Here is a 23229-nt window from a genome sequence, read left to right as displayed (position 1 = left end):
GCATCCCCTGATGATGTCCTGCTCCAGCCATGTGTCTACTAATGATATCCTGCAGTTATTTGGCCAGTCGGGTTGAAGTCACTCTGGGGGGGGGGTCTTTAAGTCGGGATAACAGAAAAAGGATATATCGCTCCCCTCATTAAGTAACAAACACTCAACCCCTCTGATCTCTCTCTGACCAACTCTTTCGTTATCTCTCTCAGGAAGATCTTCTTTCCCCTAACCAGTCAGGCTTCAAAACGGGTCACTCAACTGAGACTGCATTCATCTGTGTCACAGATGGTCTCCGCTCTGCCAAAGCTGACTCTCTCTCTCCTCTGTTCTCATACTTCTAGATCTATCCGCTGCCTTTGACTTCGTGAACCGTCAGATCCTCGTCTCCACATCTTAGGGTTGGGCTTCTCAGGCTCTGCACACTTGTGTATTGCATCATACATGGCAGGTCGCTCCTACCAGGCGGTGTGCCCCGATCTGTGCCCCGCTGTTCATCAAATACTGCCTCGGCAATATGAAAACACACACACAGACACTCAAACACTGTATATCAGTGGAGCCTGCGGGGAGGGGTAGGGGCTCCCTGATGGTCTGAGGGCACCTACCTAAATAGAGCTGGACACACAGTGGTGGCCAGGCTGCCTGTGAAAGGTCATGTGTCAGGTGACTGCACTAAACTAGGCTGCAGGAACAGGTGGTGGAGAAACAGGCCAGAGGTGGCACAGCTATGCCAACTTCTCAGCACTGAGAAACTAGATGCAAGGTGGCACCTATGATTCGCAAAGAACAAACGTGGAAGGGAGTGTGCGTGTTTGCGAGTGACTGCACATACAGTATTGTTAAAAAAAAATTGGCAGGTGTGAAAAAATGCTGTAAAGTAAGAATGCTTTCTAAAATAGAAATGTTAATGGTTTATATTTATCAATTAACAAAATGCAAAGGGAGTGAACAGAAGAAAAATCTACATCAAATCAAAATTTGGTGTGACCACTCTTTGCCTTCAAAACAGCATCAATTCTTCTAGGTACACTTGCACAGAGTTTTTGAAGGAACTCGGCAGGAAGGTTGGCCCAAACATCTTGGAGAACTAACCACAGTTATTATGTGGATTTAGGCAGTCTCAGGTGCTTCTCTCTCTTCATGTAATCCAAGACAGACTTGGTGATGTTGAGATCAGGGTTCTGTGGGGGCCATACCATCACATCCAGGACTCCTTGTTCTTCTTTACACTGAAGATCATTCTTAATGACATTCTCTGTATGTCTGGGGTCATTGTCATGCTGCAGAATAAATTTGGGGCCAACCCTGATGGTATTGCATGATGGATAAGGATCTGCCTGTACTTCTCAGCATTGAGGAGACCATTAATTCTGACCAAATAAATCCCCAACTCCATTTGCAGAAATTCATTCCCAAACTTGCAAGGAACCTCCACCATGCTTCACTGTTGAACCTCCACCATGCTTCACTGTTGCCTGCAGACACTGATTTGTGTACTGCTCTCCAGCCCTTCGGCAAACTAACTACTTTCTGCTACAGCTAAATATTTCAAATGTTGACTCAACAGTCCAGAGCAACTGCTGCCATTTTTCTGCACCCCAGTTCCTGTGTTTTTGTGCATAGTTGAGTCGCTTGCCCTTGTTTCCACGTCGGAGGTATGGCTTTTTAGCCGCAAGTCTTCCATGAAGGCCACTTCTGACCAGACTTCTCCGGACAGTAGATGGGTGTACCAGGGTCCCACTGTTTTCTGCCAATTCTGAGCTGATGGAACTGATGGACATCTTCCAATTGCGAAGGGAAGTAAGCACGATGTGTCTTTCATCTGCTGCGGTAAGTTTCCTTGGTCGACCACTGTGTCTACGGTCCTCAACGTTGCCCGTTTCTTTGTGCTTCTTCAAAAGAGCTTGGACAGCACATCTGGAAACCCCTGTCTGCCTTGAAATGTCTGCCTGCCTTGCTGATGCAGTATAACTACCTTGTGTCTTGTTGCTGTGCTCAGTCTTCCCATGGTGTATGACCTTTGACAGTAAACTATCTTCAGCAACCTCGCCTTGTTAGCAGAGTTTGGCTGTTCCTCACCCAGTTGTATTCCTCCTTCACAACTGTTTCTGTTTCAGTTAATGATTGTGTTTCAACCTACATATAGCATTGATGATCATTAGCACCTGTTTGGTATAATTGTTTTGTCATACACCTGACTATATGCCTACAAAATCCCTAACTTTGTGCATGTGTACCCACAAGAATTGATGCTGTTTTGAAGCCAAAAGGTGGTCACACCAAATATGGATTTGATTTAGATTTGTATTCTGTTCACTCACTTTGCATTTAGTTAATTGATAAATATAGTCTATTAACATGTCTATTTTCGATGCATTCTTACTTTACAGCATTTTTGTGCGCGTGTGTGTTGTGTGTGTGACTGCATATGTGTGTGTGACTGCATATGTGTGTGTGTGCATGTGAGTGTGGCAGCCAACATTAGTATCGTGTATCCTTAATCTTCTTCTTTGCACAAGTACACAGAGACCTTCTGAGCTGCTTACCTGTGGACCTGACGGTAGCACTTAGAACAGCTAACATGTATTCTCCCCATACTCCATCAAAAGCATATATCCCTTATACTTTATGCATGAGACTTACTGAATAATTCAGTCTGTATTTGGAGAGAATATGAATAGGTCACTTTTTTTTGTGGTTCTATCATATTTTAGACTTCCTTAGGGGTTTGTCATTTCCTACAAATCATTTTTTTTAAATGTTTGCTGAATATTTAGCAACTTCATAAAAGTGAACTATACCTTTAAAGTTTTAGCGCCGCTTCAGTATGTCAAGCACAGCTCCCCGCCCCTTCTCTTAAAGAGCTGTTAACAGGACAGGATCTCCAAGCTTGTTTCGGTCACACCCTTTTAGAACGCTGTCGTCCATTCAACTACGGGGACAGAGAGAAGATAGTATCCCAAAGTATTGAATGACTAAGTAAGGAGAAGGGACTGAGGGATAAACACAATCCACATATTATATGACCATATCGTCTTATGTCAGACAGAGCAGTATTTTCTCCGATTTTTACCGACTACGCCACTTCATTGTGTAACAAGTTTATTTATAAACATTTTTTCAGGCCATTGGTTGCTATTTTAGCTTTGTATGGGAGTCGTGGTTCATGTCTGAATGTTTGCGGGTGACCTGTCAGGTGAGATGAACCGAAATGAGAGTAGAGGAGAGGAGAAAGGTTGGAGTGGGACGACTCCTCCCTCTGCATGTCGTTGAGGAGACAGGATACCCAGTCTATCAAGAATGCTCAGTGACATTAACTGACAGTCTGATTGGAGGAGACCTAAAGCAGGAGCAGAGGGAGACCTTAGGACTGACTGAGGAAAAAACACAGATAATCTATGAATCACAGAACATTTGAAGCAGCCAGAAAGACATGTTTTTCAATTGATTTATTTTCATATTGAAATAGCAAACACAATCACAGTATGATTTGCTCCACGCTTTGCCTAGCCATGGCACCAGTACACAGAGAAAGAAGCAGGGGGAAAGGTGTACACAGGAGTGTAGCCAATGTGACACAGTTATAATTCTCTCTCGCTCTCTCTCTCTTGCTCTCTCTCACTCTCTCTCTCTCTCGCTCTCTCTCTCTCTCTAGCTCTTTCTCTCTCTCCACTTTGTCTCGCTCTCTTTTCACTCTTATTCCCTCTTCGTACTATTCTTTCTGTCTCTCTGTAGAATAGGTTTTACAGGAGGGGATGAGGGCTCAATGGGGTGCTGTATACCCTTATCATCACAGAACACATTGTAGTCCAGTTACACATTAACAGGAGCACACAACGGGAGTATTGCTCATATCCGTCCCTCCTCTGTCTGCCCAGCATGTGGTGTGTTTTGTTTGTTTGTGCGCTCAAGTGTGTGTGCGTACGACATGCGTTCGTGTACTCAAGTTTGTGTGAGCATCTGTATGTGTGCGTCACTGGCCATCCTGAGAAGAGGGTATACTACTGACCTACTGTTGTAATGGGTTGATTGTTGCCTGGCAACAATCGTTGTAGGTAGCATGATGAAAGGTAACATCCACAAGTGCCATGGAGCCAAGACACTAAGGTTGGGAATATTACAATAGTATTGCCTATTGACGATGTTTGACGAAATTGGGACGTGACACACGATGGTTTAGCCTCTTTGAACTTGACCTTGTGCATATATATATGAATGTCGTATCGTTGACTATCATTAAATGTGAAGACTGTTATTATATCAAATCAATTCTCTATGTGTAATTATTCCGTGATTTGTTTAATTACGGGAAAATGTTGTTTATAGAGTTTCGATTTCCCGAATACAACGCTTCAGATATTTTATTATCTTATCGATTACAGTCTTCTATTAATGTATTGTTACCTCATCAGTCTCATTCCTGAATGTCGCAAACCCTTGGATATCTGCACGAACCCCAACGTAAATCATGAATCAGCGATATACAAATTGGCTCAATTATTTATTTACTAACTAACTAATCAATCACAGAATTACATAAACACACACAAGAAAAAGTCCCTAGTGGACGAAATGACGGCTTGGTAGACAAAGGAAAGGGGTGGGAACAGCACAAGAGACGAGAAACTCAGAGTTTGTAACTACTCTCATGGAAATGCTAATACTTTAACATGAACAACCGCTCATTCGAAAATACATATTTATATTTACATATTTACAAGTGTATGCCTTTGTTGTCCCTCTCTGCGATCTCCGGTCCGTCTGCTGGATAGTCGCTCGACAGAAAGCCTCTGGTTTGTCCTCCAGAGATCAAAGTGTGTTGTAGTTGTAGGTTGTTATAATGGATACGTCACAGTCTCAACGTCAACACTGAAGAGGCAACTCCAGGATGCTGGCCTTCTAGGCAGAGTTCCTCTGTCCAGTGTCTGTGTTCTTTTGCCCATCTGAATCTTTTATTTTTATTGGCCGGTCTGAGATATGGCTTTTTCTTTGCAACTCTTCCTAGAAGGCCAGCATCATGGAGTGTCCTCTTCACGGTTGCCATTGAGACTGGTGTTTTTAGTGAAGCTGCCAGTTGAGGACCTGTGAGGCGTGCGTCTGTTTCTCAAACTAGTCCTCTTGCTCAGTTGTGCACCGGGGCCACCCACTCCTCTTTCTGTACTAGTTAGGGCCAGTTTGGGCCCTCATTTTGCAGAATGAATAGACTGACAAGTTTCAGAAGAAAGTTCTGCCTGTAATCGAACCCATAAATGCTGATGCTCCAGATCCTCAACGTGTCTAAAGAAGGCCAGTTTAATTGCTTCTTTAATCAGAACAACAGTTTTCAGCTGTGCTAACATAATTGCAGAAGGGTTTTCTAATGATCAATTAGCCTTTTGAAATGATAAACTTGGATTAGCTAACACAACGTCCCATTGGAACACAGGAGTGATGGTTGCTGATAATCGGCCTCTGTACGCATATGTAGATATTCCATTATAAATCTGCCGTTTCCAGCTACAATAGTCATTTACAACATTAACAATGTCTACACTGTATTTCTGATCAATTTTATGTTATTTTAATGGACAAAAAATGTGCTTTTCTTTCAAAAGCAAGGACATTTCTAAGTGACCCCAAACTTTTGAATGGTAGTGTATGTATATATATCCGTCATCCTTCACTATTCCTTACTTAGATTTACATGTATTTTGGGTATATGTTGTGAAACTGTTAAATTTGATTTGTTAGATATTACTGCACTGTCGGAGCCAGAAGCACAAGCATTTCGCTACACCCGCAATAACATCTGCTAAACACGTGTATGTGACCAATAGCATTTTATTTTATTTGATTATGGCAAGACATTCCGTTCCTCATGAGTTGATTGTCACTTTGCTCCGTCATGTGCACGCCACACAGACTCAGACAGACACACACAAACCATGTTTCGTGCTGAAACTCCACCAGAGTGGAATATTTGAATATATTTCCCTGCACTTAGTCTCTGTCCAGGGTATCACAACTTTATCTTTCATCATAATTTGTCCAGTTGTTGAATGCGATTTTGTGGTTGACCCACTTTTTTTGTGGGCGAAGGGGGGGGGGGGGGGTCGACAAACATTGTATATGAGTACACAATCACAATAGGACAAAGGTTAAAATCGCCCAGTGTAGCTGAGAAGTCTCTCTTACAGCGTTAAGTGCCATTAAGAACACAGTATTGTTTTTTGTGTTGTGAAGCTCAAGTTGGCGTCGACAGACATGGCAGCTCTGCTTCTAGCTCCTAAGCAACTTTGCAGTATTTTTTTTTTGTGTGTTATTTCTTACATTATTAGCCCAGAACATTTTGGATATCAGAGTGCCGGTAACTAACCAGCATTACGACCAGGAATACGACTTTCCCATATTGGATCCTTTGTTCGTACCCCCCAGGGCAATTGAACTTATCCCAGAGGAAGGGAGGAAAGGAGACAACTGGGCTGTTGGCTGTTGCTTTTCCAAATGGCAGTCAAGTGAGTTGAAAGATAGTGTGTAGCCTACTAAAGGAGATGATTGGAGATCAGGTTTACCCTGAGGTTGCCCAAGAGGAAACGCTGGCGTTACAGAGGCAGGAGAGGGGGAATCCTGGCGAGATTAAAGTGAATTGAAAACCTGCCACCTCTTCCCTCCATTCTATTAGCGTCACAGATCCCTCTGGAACGTTCAATGCGCACACCTGGCTCCTATTCCCACTGATTGTATTTGTATATACAGTTGAAGTCGGAAATGTACATACACCTTAGCCAAATACATTTCAACTAAATTTTTGACAATTCCTGACATTTAATCCTAGTAACAAATCCCTATCTTAGGTCAGCTAGGATCACCACTTTATTTTAAGAATGTGAAATGTCAGAACAATAGTGGAGAGAATGATTTTTTTCAGCTTTCATTTCTTTCATCACATTCCCAGTGGATCAGAAGTTTACATACACTCAATTAGCATTGCCTTTAAATTGTTTAACTTGGTTCAAATGTTTTGTGTAGCCTTCCACACAAGCTTCTCACAATAAGTTGGGTGAATTTTGGCCCATTCCTACTGACAGAGCTGGTGTAACTGAGTCAGGTTTGTAGGCCTCCTTGCTCGAACACGCTTTTTCAGTTCTGCCCACACATTTTCAATAGGATTGAGATCAGGGCTTTGTGATGGCTACTCCAATACCTTGACTTTGTTGTCCTGAAGCCATTTTGCCACAACTTTGGAAGTATGCTTGGGGTCATTGTCCATTTGGAAGACCAAGCTTTAACTTCCTGACTAATGTCTTGAGATGTTGCTTCAATAGATCATCTGTGCAATCCATACGTCTGGTTCATCCTTGGGAGCAATTTCCAAACACCTGACGGTACCACGTTCATCTGTAACAAACAATAGTACGCAAGTATAAACACCATGGGACCACGCAGCCGTCATACCGCTCAGGAAGGAGATGCGTTCTGTCTCCTAGAGATGAACGTACTACATACTAAGCGTTTACTGGTCTCGTCCCGTGTGATAATCATTGTGCACGTGTGTTATTTCTTTGAGGTACTCCTCGCTCTTTTGTTTGCGTTTCAACCCTGTGTTTTTGTTACGTGTTTGTTTGGTCTTCGTCCCCGTGCCTTTACACGGCACGCTGTAGTTTGGGGCTTAATTTTTAAAAACGATTACGCATTCCTCTGTCTCCCGAATCTCTTCATACCAACATGAAAATTGGCCAGTGTACAGTCACTTGATAATAAAATGAATGACCTCCGATCGTGGATTTGCTATCAACGGGACTCTCGTAACTGCAATATTTTCGCACAAGATACCCCCCATGGCTATCCAATTTGATGGATAGCCATTGTGTTTTTGCAAAAATCGTCAAAGACTTATAGTACAATATTATGGGGAATGGGAATGAGTGGGCAACTGACACAGTGTTGGAAAGAGATCACAGCGGTGATTGAATGAGGTGTTCAGAGGCCTGACCAGTGCAGGACAGGATTTGGCTGGGAAGAAAAAAAACTAACACAACACTCTGCACAGTTTGATAAAAGAGCTAAGAATGGGTTAGTCCAAGCAAGGAGTAAAATCATTGATGTGTAATAATGTGATTGTGATTGACTCTACATACAGTAATGAGAGAAAATTGATAGGGGCACTCACAGTGCTTGGAGGGGAAACATTCAATGTGTCAGTGAATCAGCGGGCACATGAGACGTGGCTTCAGTTAATGTCAGGAGAAAGTTGACAATGGTAGTGGAGTAGAGTAATCATCACCTCTTAATCATGGAACAGAAGGGTACTTAGCTGTAAATACAAATAGCAGATACATTCCATTACAGCTGCGTCATTGTAGGTTTGGACAACAAGTTTCTCTATGAAGTTAAACTAAGACATCTCAAACTTCATAAACTTAAACACACACTACACATTTTGCCCACTTGACACATCAAAGGATCCCAAGAAACTTTCCTGAATAAAGACCTGATCATCCACATACCTGCAAGCAGACTGTTGGCGCCATAGGTCCCAGAGCGGAGGGGCAATTTTGACCCCCCGGGGCCTGTAGTTTTTCCTTATATGTTAACCTAACTAAGAAAACTCAGAACCCTCTAAAATATGACAGTGATTCATCAGTTGTAAAAAGGTTTTATATGGGTTATGATGTAAACAGTTTGTGTTAATCAAGTCACATGGTTTTAAAAAAAAAACTCCTGAAAAAAAACTCCTGGCCCTGGGGGTGATGGCCCTGTCAAACTGCAGCTACCTTATATTTGTTCATATAAATCATATTTAGACTAGATTAGGAGGGGGATTTCCTCTGCCCGGACACATAGACAACAACAGATAGACAATATAACTGACAGGGGCTGAGCTTGCTTTATGCATGTTTGCATCACGCAGGCCTATGCAACTGTCAGCCTTATACAAACATGTACTCACATATATCATCACTATTATGTTGATTGATTCATTCCAGTTAATCATTTTGGATTAAAAACGTGTAGGCAGCCTAGCCAGCCCAATTTTGAATATAAACCAAATTTTGATCACATTCACATTGTCTCCAAACACACAAATGGACTATAAAATACATACCATTACACAATGTTTAGGTGTAGCCGAGGCTGCTGCAACATTTAGGTCATGAATTCTTGCTTGTGTCTGTCTGGAGTGATTATGTGTTATCATCTTTGCTAAATAGATAACAGAGGAAAGTGGAATGCCTACTTGAGCGCACGCGGAAAAACACTTTTAATGGATGACGCGATCAAATCATTCAGAATTTTTTGAACATCCCAGAATATACAGTCGTAAGTTCGATATGTGCAGCAAGTAAAGCATCAGTAACGTGCAATTACCTCTGCAAGTTCCTTGTAGTTGCCCTTGTTGGCGGAACGCTCCCTCTAGTCTTGTCCTCTGAAAGCAAATTCTTGCATGCCCAAAAACACAGTGGTGTTGATAAGCCGCTTGATAGCATCCCTGTTTCTTCTTACTTTCTCGTTGTGTTGCGCAGTTTGAATACGCAGACCTTCGTCATAGTCAATGTAGCTTTTTCCTAGAAGCTTCAATCTGATATGGACAAGTATATGCTCCCTGCTTTTCTTTTCCCGTTTAGCTGAACGATCAATGTTCTTCAGGTGACCGTACCCACCTTTCGACCAAGGCTCAGACTTTCCAAAAAAGCAGGCAAGGCCAGCAATATAGGCGGCTTGATGAAAGGCTTCCTGCTAACCAGCTATACCTCTGATACCAGTTGCAGTTGGCATTGAACACCCTCACCTTTTCATCCTTCTTCATGAAACTGATCTCAGGCAGAGGTCGATCCTCGCTTTTAATTCACACCTTTTCTGTGTACCCCAGGGGTTTGCCGTTCTACCATTCTGTCGGAGAAAACGTCACACTCGCACTGGTAGCCAGCTACTGAAATTTGGACACAAAAATGAAGTTTCAAAACCAAGAAAACAATTTATAATATACCTTCAACGTCTCCTGTAATTTGAAAAAAAGTATGTCAAAAAAATGCTCAACTATTACTCTTCACTTTTAATCTCTATCCAACAATGTCCCTATCTTCTCAACACATAGAACCCCCATAATGCTTTGTGACACTGTCCCAATATAACACACTAGGTTCATTCTCTGATCCTAATTCTATGATTGGATGTACAACGTCAGTTTATGCTGAAAAAGCTTAAATTGATTGGAGGTCCTCCGGAAGTAGTCATAATTACCATGTATGTCAATGGAAGGGGGTTGTGAACAAGGTGCGACAGCGCCTCTTCTGCCTCAGGAGGTTGAAAATGTTTGGCATGGGCCCTCAAATCCTAAAAAAGCTCTACAGCTGCGCCAGTGAGAGCATCTTGACTGGCTGCATCGCTGCTTGGTGTAGCAACAGCACCGAGGGGTGCGGATAGCCCAGGATATCACTGGGGCCGAGCTCCCTGCCATCCAGGACCTCTACAGTGGGGCAAAAAAGTATTTAGTCAGCCACCAATTGTGCAAGTTCTCCCACTTAAAAAGATGAGATAGGCATGTGATGTTCATCATAGGTACACTTCAACTATGACAGACAAAATGAGAAAAAAAAATCCAGAAAAACACATTTCTTTTTTATGAATTTATTTGCAAATTATGGTGGAAACCTACAAACAAGCAAGATTTCTGGCTCTCACAGACCTGTAACTTCTTCTTTAAGAGGCTCCTCTTTCCTCCACTCGTTACCTGTATTAATGGCACCTGTTTGAACTTGTCATCAGTATAAAAGACACCTGTCCACAACCTCAAACAGTCACACTCCAAACTCCACTAAGACCAAAGAGCTGTCAAAGGACACCAGAAACAAAATTGTAGACCTGCACCAGGCTGGGAAGACTGAATCTGCAATAGGTAAGCAGCTTGGTTTGAAGAAATCAACTGTGGGAGCAATTATTAGGAAATGGAAGACATACAAGACCACTGATAATCTCTCTCGATCTGGGGCTCCATGCAAGATCTCACCCCGTGGGGTAAAAATGATCACAAGTCTCAGTGAATGACCTGCAGAGAGCTGGGACCAAAGCCTACCATCAGTAACACACTACGCCGCCAGGGACTCAAATCCTGCAGTGCCAGATGTGCCCTCCTGCTTAAGGCAGTACATGTCCAGGCCCGTCTGAAGTTTGCTAGAGAGCATTTGGATGATCCAGAAGAAGATTGGGAGAATGTCATATGGTCTGAAGAAACCAAAATATAACTTTTTGGTAAAAACTCAACTCGTCGTGTTTTGAGGACAAAGAATGCTGAGTTGCATCCAAAGAACACCATACCTACTGTGAAGCATGGGGGTGGAAACATCATGCTTTGGGGCTGTTTTTCTGCAAAGGGACCAGGACGACTGATCCGTGTAAAGGAAAGAATTAATGGGGCCATGTATCGTGAGATTTTGAGTGAAAACCTCCTTCCATCAGCAAGGGCATTGAATATGAAACGTGGCTGGGTCTTTCAGCATGACAATGATCCCAAACACACTGCCCGGGCAACGAAGGAGTGGCTTCGTAAGAAGCATTTCAAGGTCCTGGAGTGGCCTAGCCAGTCTCCAGATCTCAACCCCATAGAAAATCTTTGGAGGGAGTTGAAAGTCCATGTTGCCCAGCAACAGCCCCAAAACATCACTGCTCTAGAGGACATCTGCATGGAGGAATGGGCCAAAATACCAGCAACAGTGTGTGAAAACCTTGTGAAGACTTACAGAAAACGTTTGACCTCTGTCATTGCCAACAAAGGGTATATAACAAAGTATTGAGATAAATTTTTGTTATTGACCAAATACTTATTTTCCACCATCATTTGCAAATAAATTCATAAAAAATCCTACAATGTGATTTTCTGGATTTTTTTCCCCATTTTGTCTGTCATAGTTGAAGTGTACCTATGATGGAAATTACAGGTCTCTCTCATCTTTTTAAGTGGGAGAACTTGCACAATTGGTGGCTGACTAAATACTTTTTTGCCCCACTGTATATCAGGCGGTGTGCAAGGAAGGACTGGAAAATCGTTCACGGCAAGTGGTACCTGCGCATCATGTCTGAAACCAACAGGCTCCTGAACAGTTTCTATCCCCAAGCCAAAAGTCTGTTAAATAGCTAACAAAATGGCTACATGGACTATCTGAGTTGATCCTTGTATTTATTACTATTTTTTGTCACCCGACTCTACACACTCACACGCACACTGACACTCCAACACACACATTTATACGGACTCTAAAAACAAACCCACACACTCACATACAATCTTAATTTATGCTGCTGCTACTCTGTTTATCATATATCCTGATGCCTCGTCACCTTACCCCTATACACATCTACCTCTATCATTCCGGTATCCCTGCACATTGTAATTAGGATATTGGAACTGACTCTATTAGTAGCTTCTAACTTTCTTGTGTTCTTATTTTTATTTACCGTGTGTTTTTGTTCTACTTTATTTTTAGTACCACATGGATATTGATTACTGCATTGTTGGGTTTCAGAGCTCACAAGAAAGGCATTTCACTGTACTTGTGCATGTGACAATAAAATCTTGGAACTTAAAGCAAAGATGAGATGACAGCCATGGTAAGCCTTGAGAGGTGACACGTCCGACACGGTTTATTTTGAGGACCGTTAAAAGTCACTATCTACAGCAGTGATTCCAATAATGTGGTTGAACTGTGGTCAAGTGTCTGTGTGTAATTTAATCTCCTCCTCCCAGCCCCTTACTTTGTAACATGTGGCCCATTAGCTTGTGGAGAAAATGGATTGTATTATGAGTCAGGGGAGTGTGCATGTGTGCTCGTGCATGTGTGATGTGACAAGTGATTGACAGGTAGAATGGCTGTACTAGAGATTGTCAATCAAACCTTGCCAAATAGAATCCACAGTGACATTCAGCTACAGCACGCACAAACTCCTGATGAGCCCTCAGCTCTTAGAGGGATGTGGTCCCGGACAATGTCTGAAGGCTCCTATCTATCACATACTAATTACTGTGATCCTTCAACACCTTTTCTCCCTAAGGCCCCTAGTGGCTGCTGTAATGAATGGCCTTCAATGGGATGACTATATGATCGAATTCGCCAGAAAAAAACATTATTTCCAGAGTTTGACGTAGCTGTATTTTAGTCACTGGGTGTGGAGAGAAGATGGTTTCACAAAGAGAGCATTAGTACTACCTGTCATTGCTGTGTGTGTACTATGTTGGTGTGTGGGGGGGAGGGTCTCAGTGTGTGTGTCTCTCGGTGTGTGTTCCTGTGCTACTATTGGTATTTACTCAATTTGAATTTAAGCTGATTTCCCCTGTGTCCTGTGCTGTCCTTTTCTAGAATTGCTTACCGTCTGACAAAGTGAACCAGTGTTTATGTTTGCAAAGGTTGTTTGCAAGGACTTGCAGTCAGAAAACACAATCACATAGTCAAGAAAGGACATGACTTGTAATTAGTAAAAAAAAGAAATGTCCCTTTTTCAGGACCCTGTCTTTCAAAGATAATTCATAAAAATCTAAATAACTTCACAGATCTTCATTGTAAAGGGTTTAAACACTGTGTCCCATGCTTGTTCATTGAACCATAAACAATTAATGATGCATGCACCTGTGGAACGGTCATTAAGACACTAACAGCTTACAGACGGTAGGCAATTAAGGTCACAGTTATGAAAACTTAGGACGCTAAAGAGGCCTTTCTACTGACTCTGAAAAACACCAAAAGCAAGATGCCCAGGATCCCTGCTCATCTGTGTGAATGTGCCGTAGGCATGCCGCAAGGAGGCATGAGAACTGCAGATGTGGTCAGGGCAATAAATTGCAATGTCCGTACTGTGAGACGCCTAAGACAGCACTACAGGGAGACAGGACGGACAGCTGATCGTCCTCACAGTGGCAAACCACTTGTAACAACACCTGCATGGGATCGGTACATCTGAACATCACACCTGCGGGACAGGAACAGGATGGCAACAACAACTGCCTGATGGAGGAATGCACAATCCCTCCATCAGTGCTCAGACTGTCCGCAATAGGCTGTGAGAGGCTGGACTGAGGGCTTGTAGGCCTGTTGTAAGGCAGGTCCTCACCAGACATCATCTGCAACAACGTCGCCTATGGGCACACACCCACCGTCGTTGGACCAGACAGGACTGGCAAAAAGTGTTCTTCATTGACGAGTCGTGGTTTTGCCTCACCAGGGGTGATGGTCCATCAGTCCATGAGAAGGAGATGCGCTGCACTACTTAATTCAGCTGGTGGCCACACCAGATACTGACTGTTACTCTTCATTTTGACCCCCCTCCCCAGCCCTTTGTTCAGGGACACATTATTCCATTCTTGTTAGTCATGTGTCTGTGGAACTTGTTCAGTTTATGTCTCAGTTGGTGAATCTAGTTATGTTCATACAAACATTTACACGTTAAGTTTGCTGAAAATACGTAGTTGTCAGTGAGAGGACGTTTCTTTTTTTGCTGAGTTTAGTAATTGGAGTGTATGAATTCCCCAGAGGTTATTATCTGTATCTCTTCCAGGAGAAGAGGCTAGTTGACTCCTGAATCTACCTCAGTTATAGCTTAAGTTTCATATAATTAAAGTTTGAGCTTTCTACTCTCTCTCCGATGCTACTTCCTCCTTAGCATTAATCTTATCACTCTCTCTCTCAGCAGCTCATAATGCAATTTATGAATGAATAAATGTACCCTGAGCTCAAATATGTACACTGAACAAAAATCTAAACCCAACATGCAACAATTTCAAATATTTTACTGAGTAACAGTTCATGTAAGGAAATCAGTCAATTGAAATGATCAAGGCACAAGGCGAGACGCAGATGCAGAAACACACGAGGCAGATGATTGGAGTCTTACAATGTTTATTAATCCAAAAAGGGGTAGGCAAGAGAATGGTTGTGTAGAGGCAAAAGGTTAAAAAAAAAACAGTTCAGAGTCCAATAGGTACCGAAGGGCAGGCAGATTCATGGTCAGGGCAGGCAGGATGATCAGGCAGATTCATGGTCAGGGCAGGCAGGATGATCAGGCAGGTGGGAAAGTAGTCCAGAGTCAGGCAGGGGTCAAAACCGGGTAAGACTAGCAAAAGAGAATAGAAAAGGATTACGGGGAAGAACACACTGTTTGACTAAACATACAAGACAAACTGACACAGAGAGACAGGAAACACGGGGATAAATACACTGGGGAAAATACACTGGGGAAAATAAGCGACACCTGGAGGGGGTGGAGACAATCACAAGTACAGGTGAAACAGATCAGGGCGTGACAGAAATAAATGCATTAGGCTCTAATCTATAGATTTCACATGACTGGGAATACAGATATGCATCTGTTTGTTACAGATACCTTTAAAAAAAAATTGTGCCGTGTATCAGAAAACCAGTCAGTATCTGGTGTGGACACCACTTCCCTCATGCACAACAACACATCTCCTTCGCATAGAGTTGATCAGGCTGTTGATTGTGCGGGAACTGGAACATGCTGTCGTACACAGCTGTCCAGAGCATCCCAAACATTTTCAATAGGCGACATGTCTGGTGAGTATGCAGGGAATAGCTTCCAGGTGATGGCGACGGGTGAATGGCATGGCACTGGGCCTCAGGATCTTGTCACGGTATCTCTGTGCAATCAAAATGCAATTTGTTTGTCGTACATAGCTTTGGCCTGCCCATACCATAACCCCACCACCACTCTGTTCACAATGTTGACATTGTGCAAACTGCTCACCCACACAATGCCATACACACTGTCTGCCATCTGCCTGGTACAGTTGAAACCGGGATTCATCCATGAAGAGCACACTTCTCCAGCTTGCCAGTGGCCATCGAAGGTGAGCATTTGCCCACTGAAGTCGGTTACGACACCAAACTGTAGTCAGGTTAAGACCCTGGTGAGGATGACGAGCATGCAGATGAGCTTCCCTGAGACGGTTTCTGACAGTTTGTGCATAAATTCTTTGTTTGTGAAAACCCACAGTTTCATCAGCTGTCTCGGTGGCTGGTCTCAGACGGTCCCGCAGGTAAAGAAGCCAGCTTATGGTAGAGAAATTAACATTCAATTATCTGGTAACAGTTCTGGTGGACATTCCAGCAGTCAGCATTCCAATTGCACACTCCCTCAAAACTCGAGACACCTGTGGTATTGTGTTGTGTGACAAAACTGCACATTTTAGAGTGGCATTTAATTGTCCCCAGCACAAGGTGCACCTGTGTAACGATCATTCTGTTTAATCAGCTTATTGAAATGCCACACCTGGATTATCTTGGCAAAGAAGAAATGCTCACTAACAGGGATGTAAACAAATATATACACAACATTTGAGAGAAATAAACTTTTTGTGCGTATGGCAAATATCTGGGATCTTTTATTTCAGCTCATGAAACATGGGACCAACACTTTACGTGTTGCGTGTTGTATTTTTGTTCAGTGTATGTGGTCTGTAAGGATCTAAGTGAACTAAATGCTCTCTTTTGTCCCAGTATTTTCCTCCTAATAGAGCAATTACACATAAGGATGGTGAGACCCTTTTCATAACTGTGTAGGAATAAGAGCATGTGAGCGGAATTGAATGGCTGGAAATCCCGCTCAGCGCTCCATGTCCTTTCCTACCACTCAGCTAAAAACCACTCTGTGCTCCAGCTCCAAATAAGAGCATGTGAGCGGAATTGAATGGTTGGAAATCCCGCTCAGCGCTCCATGTCCTTTCCTACCACTCAGCTAAAAACCACTCCATTCATTAAAATCACAATTTAACCAACACCCATCTATTTTTGTGACTACCTGGACCTACTAATTGGTTTAAGTATTGAAACCACACCATATGGATTTGAATAAAAGTGTTTGAACAAACACGAAAAGGTGGATGTATGAAGCGAATATAATTTCAAATAGGCTACATGTCATATTAAACAGCATATAAACACTATATCCGTCGCCAACCCCACTGGCTCCAGGTCATCTATAAGTCTTTGCTGGGTAAAGCCCTGCCTTATCTCAGCTCACTGGTCACCATAGCAACACCCATCCGTAGCACAAGCTCCAGCAGGTATATTTCACTGGTCACCCCCAAAGCAACACCTCTTTTGCCACCTTGCAAAAGTCACTGAAGCTGGAGACTTATATCTCCCTCACTAAATACAAGTATCAGCTGTCAGAGCAGTTTACCGATCACTGCACCTGTACACAGCCCATCTGTAAATAGCCCACCCAGCTACCTCATCCCCATATCGTTCTTTTTTTGCTCTTTTGCATCCCAGTATCTCTACTTGCACATCATCTGCACATCTGTCACTCTAGTGTTAATGCTAAATTGTAATTATTTCACCACTATGGCCTATGTATTGCCTTACCTCCCTAATCTTACTACATTTGCACACACTGTGTATAGAGTTTTCTATTGTGTTATTGACTGTACATTTGTTTATCCCATGTGTAACTCTGTGTTGTTGTTCTCCTCTTGGCCAGGTCGCAGTTGTAAATGAGAACTTGTTCTCAACTGGCCTACCTGGTTGAATAAAGGTGAAATAAAAATGTTTAAAAAAGTACAAACTCATGCTTTTGGGATTAGATTCCACAATGGTTATTTAGTTGTGGACACTAAATCACTGCACTCCCTCTCTTGCTGTTGGTCCTCATCTTTGTTAGTCACCTTGATTTAGCACCAGTGTTTTATCACTGTCTTTATGAAAATATTTAGCAAACTCCTTGACAGTAGCTTAAGCAAAGGGCTATAGCAGCACACAAGTAGACCACAAATGCATGATGGGGCGGGGATGCCCTGAGCTCGTGAAGTGATCGCAACTGGAGCGAAATTGGAGCGGGCGAGAAGGCCGACGCTCCAGTCTTTGGGAATCTCGCTCCGCTCTCCAGGAAAATTTGGACATGCTCCGCTCCAGCTCCGCTCCGCTCACATAGTCTGGTATTAGTAGCCTAAACCAGTACATCCCCGTATCTTATCCTTCGACCCTGTGTGGATGGGTAATTGGGGTCTTTGTCCCTCCGCTCCCCACTCAATGGAGCATACGTGCATATGATCTTTTTTAATATGCTCAAGATTGCTCTCAAGTGTGTGTGGTATGCTTTTGCGTGTGTGCGTGTGCGTGCCCGTGGGTGTGTTTGTGTGTGGGATGCTTGTGTGTGTGTGTGTGTTTTCCTGGCACTTATTCCCAATGATCAGAGAGATGAGTAGGTTAATTATAGTACAATCAGAGCTTTCTTGCTGTAGATCAGTTTCTACTCTAGGGGGGTTGGCTGTTGGTGCTGGAACCCATTGCCCAGCTGCAATCAATCAGCCCCCCTACACACACACACACACACACACACACACACACACACACACACACACACACACCACAGACACACACACAACAGACACACACACACACACACACACACAACCCCATCTCCCGACCACTTTTACTCTAATGCAAGATGAGAGCCAGTGAAGTGGGCACCTGAGCTCCTGGCAGCCCCATGCAAATGCGTTTCTCCAGCTCGTATGCTAGGTTTGCCCACGCTAAGGTCACCATATGGGAATAAGGTACAGGCCACACGCTAATTAGCGGGCACAGGGTCATGCTGACAAGTGTTATCCTGCCTTTGAAGCCTTCTGATATTGCTGTCTCTTTCTCTTTATTTGGCTCCCCTACTCACATAAATAATTTAATTGTGAAAAAGAACATTTCTATTTGAATTTATTCAGCTGATTCAGGGCTCTACACTACATTTTTCCACTGGTGCGACCCACTTATTAAGTTGATGGTAATAATGACCTGACCTGTGTCTCATAATGTACATTCATTACATACAAAACCAGGCTAATAATGACTAGCCATCTTTTAAATTGTCATGCCCTTGCAAGGCTTGACATTCAGGTCAATTTGCCAGTGGCACACCAGGCCAGTGCCAACTGAAAGCTACTGGCACAAATGAAAAAATACTGGCCTCGGTAAGTGGATGCTGCATGCATAATTTAAATGTTATCTTTAATTCGCGGGCTGGGGAAAGTAGCTTATCATAACCTACTTTCCATTGTCACACCCTGATCTGTTTCACCTTTCTTTGTGCTTGTTTTCTTTTTGGTAAATTCTGTTTTCCTGGTTTTATTTTTCCCGGGTTTCCTAGTTAATTATTTTATGAATTCACACTTTTTTTTGTAGAACAACTAAAACAATTGAATGTACTAAGACCACAACAATGCTTTAACCACATCAGGAGGCCACTTTTGAGGTCTGGGAACAATCCCTTCAAAATTAGAAAGTTGAAGTTCGTTCATTTGTTACATTTCTACACAATTTAAAACCCCTACAATGCTATTTGGAGAACAGCAAAAACAAACAAAATTGATCCCATTCATTGTAGAAAATAGTAAAAATAAAGAAGAACCATTGGAATGAGTAGGTGTGTCCAAAGTAGCCTAGCAGTAGTGATTCATGTGTTATGGTTTAGATGGAAGGATCTAGGTGAAAATGTATTTGAGGCCGGAGGCAAAGTACATAAGGGGCCAATGTTTGAGACATAATATTTTCATGCGGGGTTGCCGAGTCTGTCAGGACCGACGTAAGTGTATTCTATGGAGTCCCAAAAACCAACGCGTTAACAGTACAGTGGAATTGGGGAAGTGGAATTGAATATGACTGGGGCGGAGATTTGTGAGGCTCATAGATTAAGGAAGTGGGTAATAGTCTCTGGGGAACGATACCACTCATCTGTGTATAGTGATACAGGGGATAGCTCATAGTAGAGGAAGGACAGCTAACTGTGCACAGTACAGAGTTGAACGTCACACATACCCAGATCATGGTGGGAGTAGCAGAGATAGTGTTGTCATTCCAGACACAATTGTCCATTTTCAGTGAGGGGTTCATCGAAAGCGATACAACTACTACGCATGGCTCTGACCATAGAACTAGTAACAATACCTGAATCATTTTACATGGCGACGGGTGTGGAACCAATTTTGGGGTTGGATAATCAATGCAAAATGCCAGGGGAATGGATTCTAAAAAGTAACAAGTTAAAATTGGCACGGCCAAGCACTCCTTCCAAATCAGAAAACCTTGGGTGTTTTTTTTAACCTCGTGAGACACTTTATTCCGTCTTCTTCTGAAATAGCTTCAAAGAACTGACGAAAGGGAGGAGGGGTCACGAGAAATTAAAGTGGAGTTAATATTGTGAGTAATTCTTTGTGGAGTTTGGTAACCCCAATGCTGTCACTTGACAGAATTGCTTTTCAGAACTCTACAAATAATGTTCTTAGGTACCCAATTTTATCGATTTCTGTGCCTCTCGCGGCGGTGTCTAGGGTGTTCAAATTTCCTCATTCATGGCTCGAATACACGCCCACTATTAACAATTTTCCAAGTTAGTGATACCCACTTTTCCGGCGAGTAGTTACGATATTTGTGCCTATTAATTGGCCACGGCACCTGATACCTTGTGTTAGAACCAAAACTGAAGAGTCTGCCAATTTACTGCTGGAGAATACCGGAGCCCTAATGTCGATACACCAGTGTCACGTTTCAAACATCAATGTTGTTGACAACACACATTACCAAAATTATTCACAGTTGTTTTCCAATTTCCACATAATATGTCATGGTTGCCTGCCCCAATAGGGCATAAACCAACCTCTCTCCTTATTGCTACTGCTAATACACGCAAGTCATGTTCAAACAACGTTCAAATACCTTCTTGCTTTTCTAACCATGAATGTGTTTCAACCTTCTGTAGCCATCCACATTCCCTCCTTTTGTCCTCCATGGACTACTTCTCTACAACCTACCGTACTAGTACCCCCCCCCCCCCCTTATGGGTTTAGTAGGGAACCAACCCCACTTGGTATTTACCCCTTAGGACTTAACCTCTGCAGGTACCAACCTGCTTTGGCTTACCTTCCAGGACTTACCCTATGCTTATATGAAGCTAGCAGGAACCAATCCACTTGGGATATACCGCCTTGGACTTATCCTCCGCAGGGACTAACCTGCCCAGGATAACATTCCAGCACTTACCCTATACTTTATGGTACTCGCAGGAACCAACCCCCTCGGGATTGACCCCCTAGGATTTACCCTCTGCAGGTACTACCCTGCTCTGGTTTTCTAGGTCCATATCCTATAATTTGTTCAGCCTACGACTCTCATCTCCTCAATAAGTCAGAATGAGTGATAACAGGTATAGGAACTGTGTCTAGCTTGTTTTTGGTGCCGGCTCCTGTTTCGCTGATTCAGACGTTCTAGTTCGACTGTAAATCGTGGTGAATCCTGCCGACAATGCCAACTGTTAGTAAAACTGAGTAAAACTCAGGACAACTAGTAAACCTCAAACCAAGTTCATTCACCCAATGTGTCAAACAACTGAAAAAACAAAGATGTATTTCCACCAGAACAAGTATTTTTACCCTCCCATTAGGCGCAGTCAACTCCTTGCATATCTATGCTATTATTACAGCGAACTTCCCTTCCGGTGAGGTGACCTCCTGTACACAGGGATCTATAGCTAGTCTTACAAGTGTTTTACCTTCTTGGATGAACCCCTCACTGAAAGTTGACAATAGTGGCTGTACTGCAGCGACTCTGGGTTTGCGCCCAGGCTCTGTCGTAACCGGCCGCAACCGGGAGGTCCGTGGGGCGACGCACAATTGGCCTAGCGTCGTCCGGGTTAGGGAGGGCTTGGCCGGTAGGGATATCCTTGTCTCATCGCGCACCAGCGACTCCTGTGGCGGGTCAGGTGCAGTGCACGCTAACCAAGGTTGCCAGGTGCACGGTGTTTCCTTCGACACATTGGTGCGGCTGGCTTCCGGGTTGGATGCGCGCTGTGTTAAGAAGCAGTGCGGCTTGGTTGGGTTGTGTATCAGAGGACGCATGACTTTCAACCTTCGTCTCTCCCGAGCCTGTACGGGAGTTGTAGCGATGAGACAAGATAGTAGCTACTAAAAATTGGATACCACGAAATTAGGGAGAAAAAGGGGTTAAAAAAATAAATACAAAAATTTAAAAGAAAGAAAGTTGACAATAGTGTCTGAAATTACAACACTATCTCTGCTACTCCCACCATGATCTGGGTATGTGTGACGTTCTACTTAACTTCCATAGTCGCCTCTACATGTGACCGACCGGCTCGATTCGGTCTTATGTAGCAAAATGTGAAATGGTGTTTATTTTTATTTTTACATTGGATAAAAGTAGAGACTCAGAGCTAGAAAAGGATGTATCATACACTACAGTTGAGGAACAACAGGAAAGTAATTCTGCTTTGAAAGTTTATCAACTTTTATCCTCACTTTTTTTATCCTCGCTTCCTTCCGGGCACTCATTCTTCTGGCGTCTCTTCATTTTCTTCTTCAGATAGCATTACCGTTCATCCTCACAATGGCACACATGTAACTCATGCCTGTCAAAGCGGATGCCTTCGATAATGTCCCGATTTCAATATCTGGGGAATAATCTGATTTTCCCAAGCAAATTCATCTCTCACCTGAGCTTCCACCACCATTCCGTACAGTCCATTCTGTCTTGTCCATTTTCCGACCAGTGCATCAGCAGCATGAGAGGAGTTTGGGCGTGGTCTCTCTCCATGCTCACTTCACGTGGACGGTCTCAGGACATGCCACACTCAGCTTCAAGTAGAAGTTTTGAAGGACAGGGCCGTAATGAACGCCATTGTCGCCATTACTTCAGCTTGTTAGAGGGGGTGAGGCTCACACTGTTCTTGGTCGAATTATCCCTTCCATGCATCTAGATATCATCTGTCATCACTATCGCCATAACTTCGAGAGAGGACAGACCAAAACAACAGTTTAAGGCATTTCTGATTCAGGAAATCCAAACTTTTCCCTGTATGACAAATTATTACATTCCCACTTTTCGTAATACAAAATGTCTAAGACAAACATCAAAGAGTATACCAACACACTGTTGAAACCATTTTGCAAATTGGCTTAAAGTCCCTTATCATACTGGCGACCTCACTGCAGAGTCACAGGGTCAGGGAGTTAGAGGGATAACCCTTGGGGAGATATCCCGACCATACAGCAGACCCTATCTGGTGAGATTTGTTATTGAAGCAAAGACAAGAATGAAACAACCAAAATAACTACAGCAATACACTTCTTCATATGTACCAGCATTAATAGTTGTATTGTCATCATTTAGTCGTGTCCAGAGCGTGCAGTCACTTTACTCTCTGAATTTAAAGTAGATTGTTCAATTTGTTCTTGCTAATTGCATTGAC

General features: G+C 43.1%; 1 pseudogene across 1 annotated transcript in view; it reads left to right on the top strand.

Moving 5' to 3' along the window:
- Window positions 1–23229, top strand: part of LOC110498749 (zinc transporter ZIP11-like) — a 155166-nt pseudogene that overhangs the window by 74221 nt on the left and 57716 nt on the right. The window lies entirely within an intron of this gene.

This window comes from Oncorhynchus mykiss, chromosome 20, assembly GCF_057628025.1.
Source record: "Oncorhynchus mykiss isolate SJ-2025 chromosome 20, ASM5762802v1, whole genome shotgun sequence".
Taxonomy (NCBI): domain Eukaryota; kingdom Metazoa; phylum Chordata; class Actinopteri; order Salmoniformes; family Salmonidae; genus Oncorhynchus; species Oncorhynchus mykiss.
Note: the sequence above shows the minus strand (reverse complement) of the source record. Positions and strands in the feature narration are given on the sequence as shown.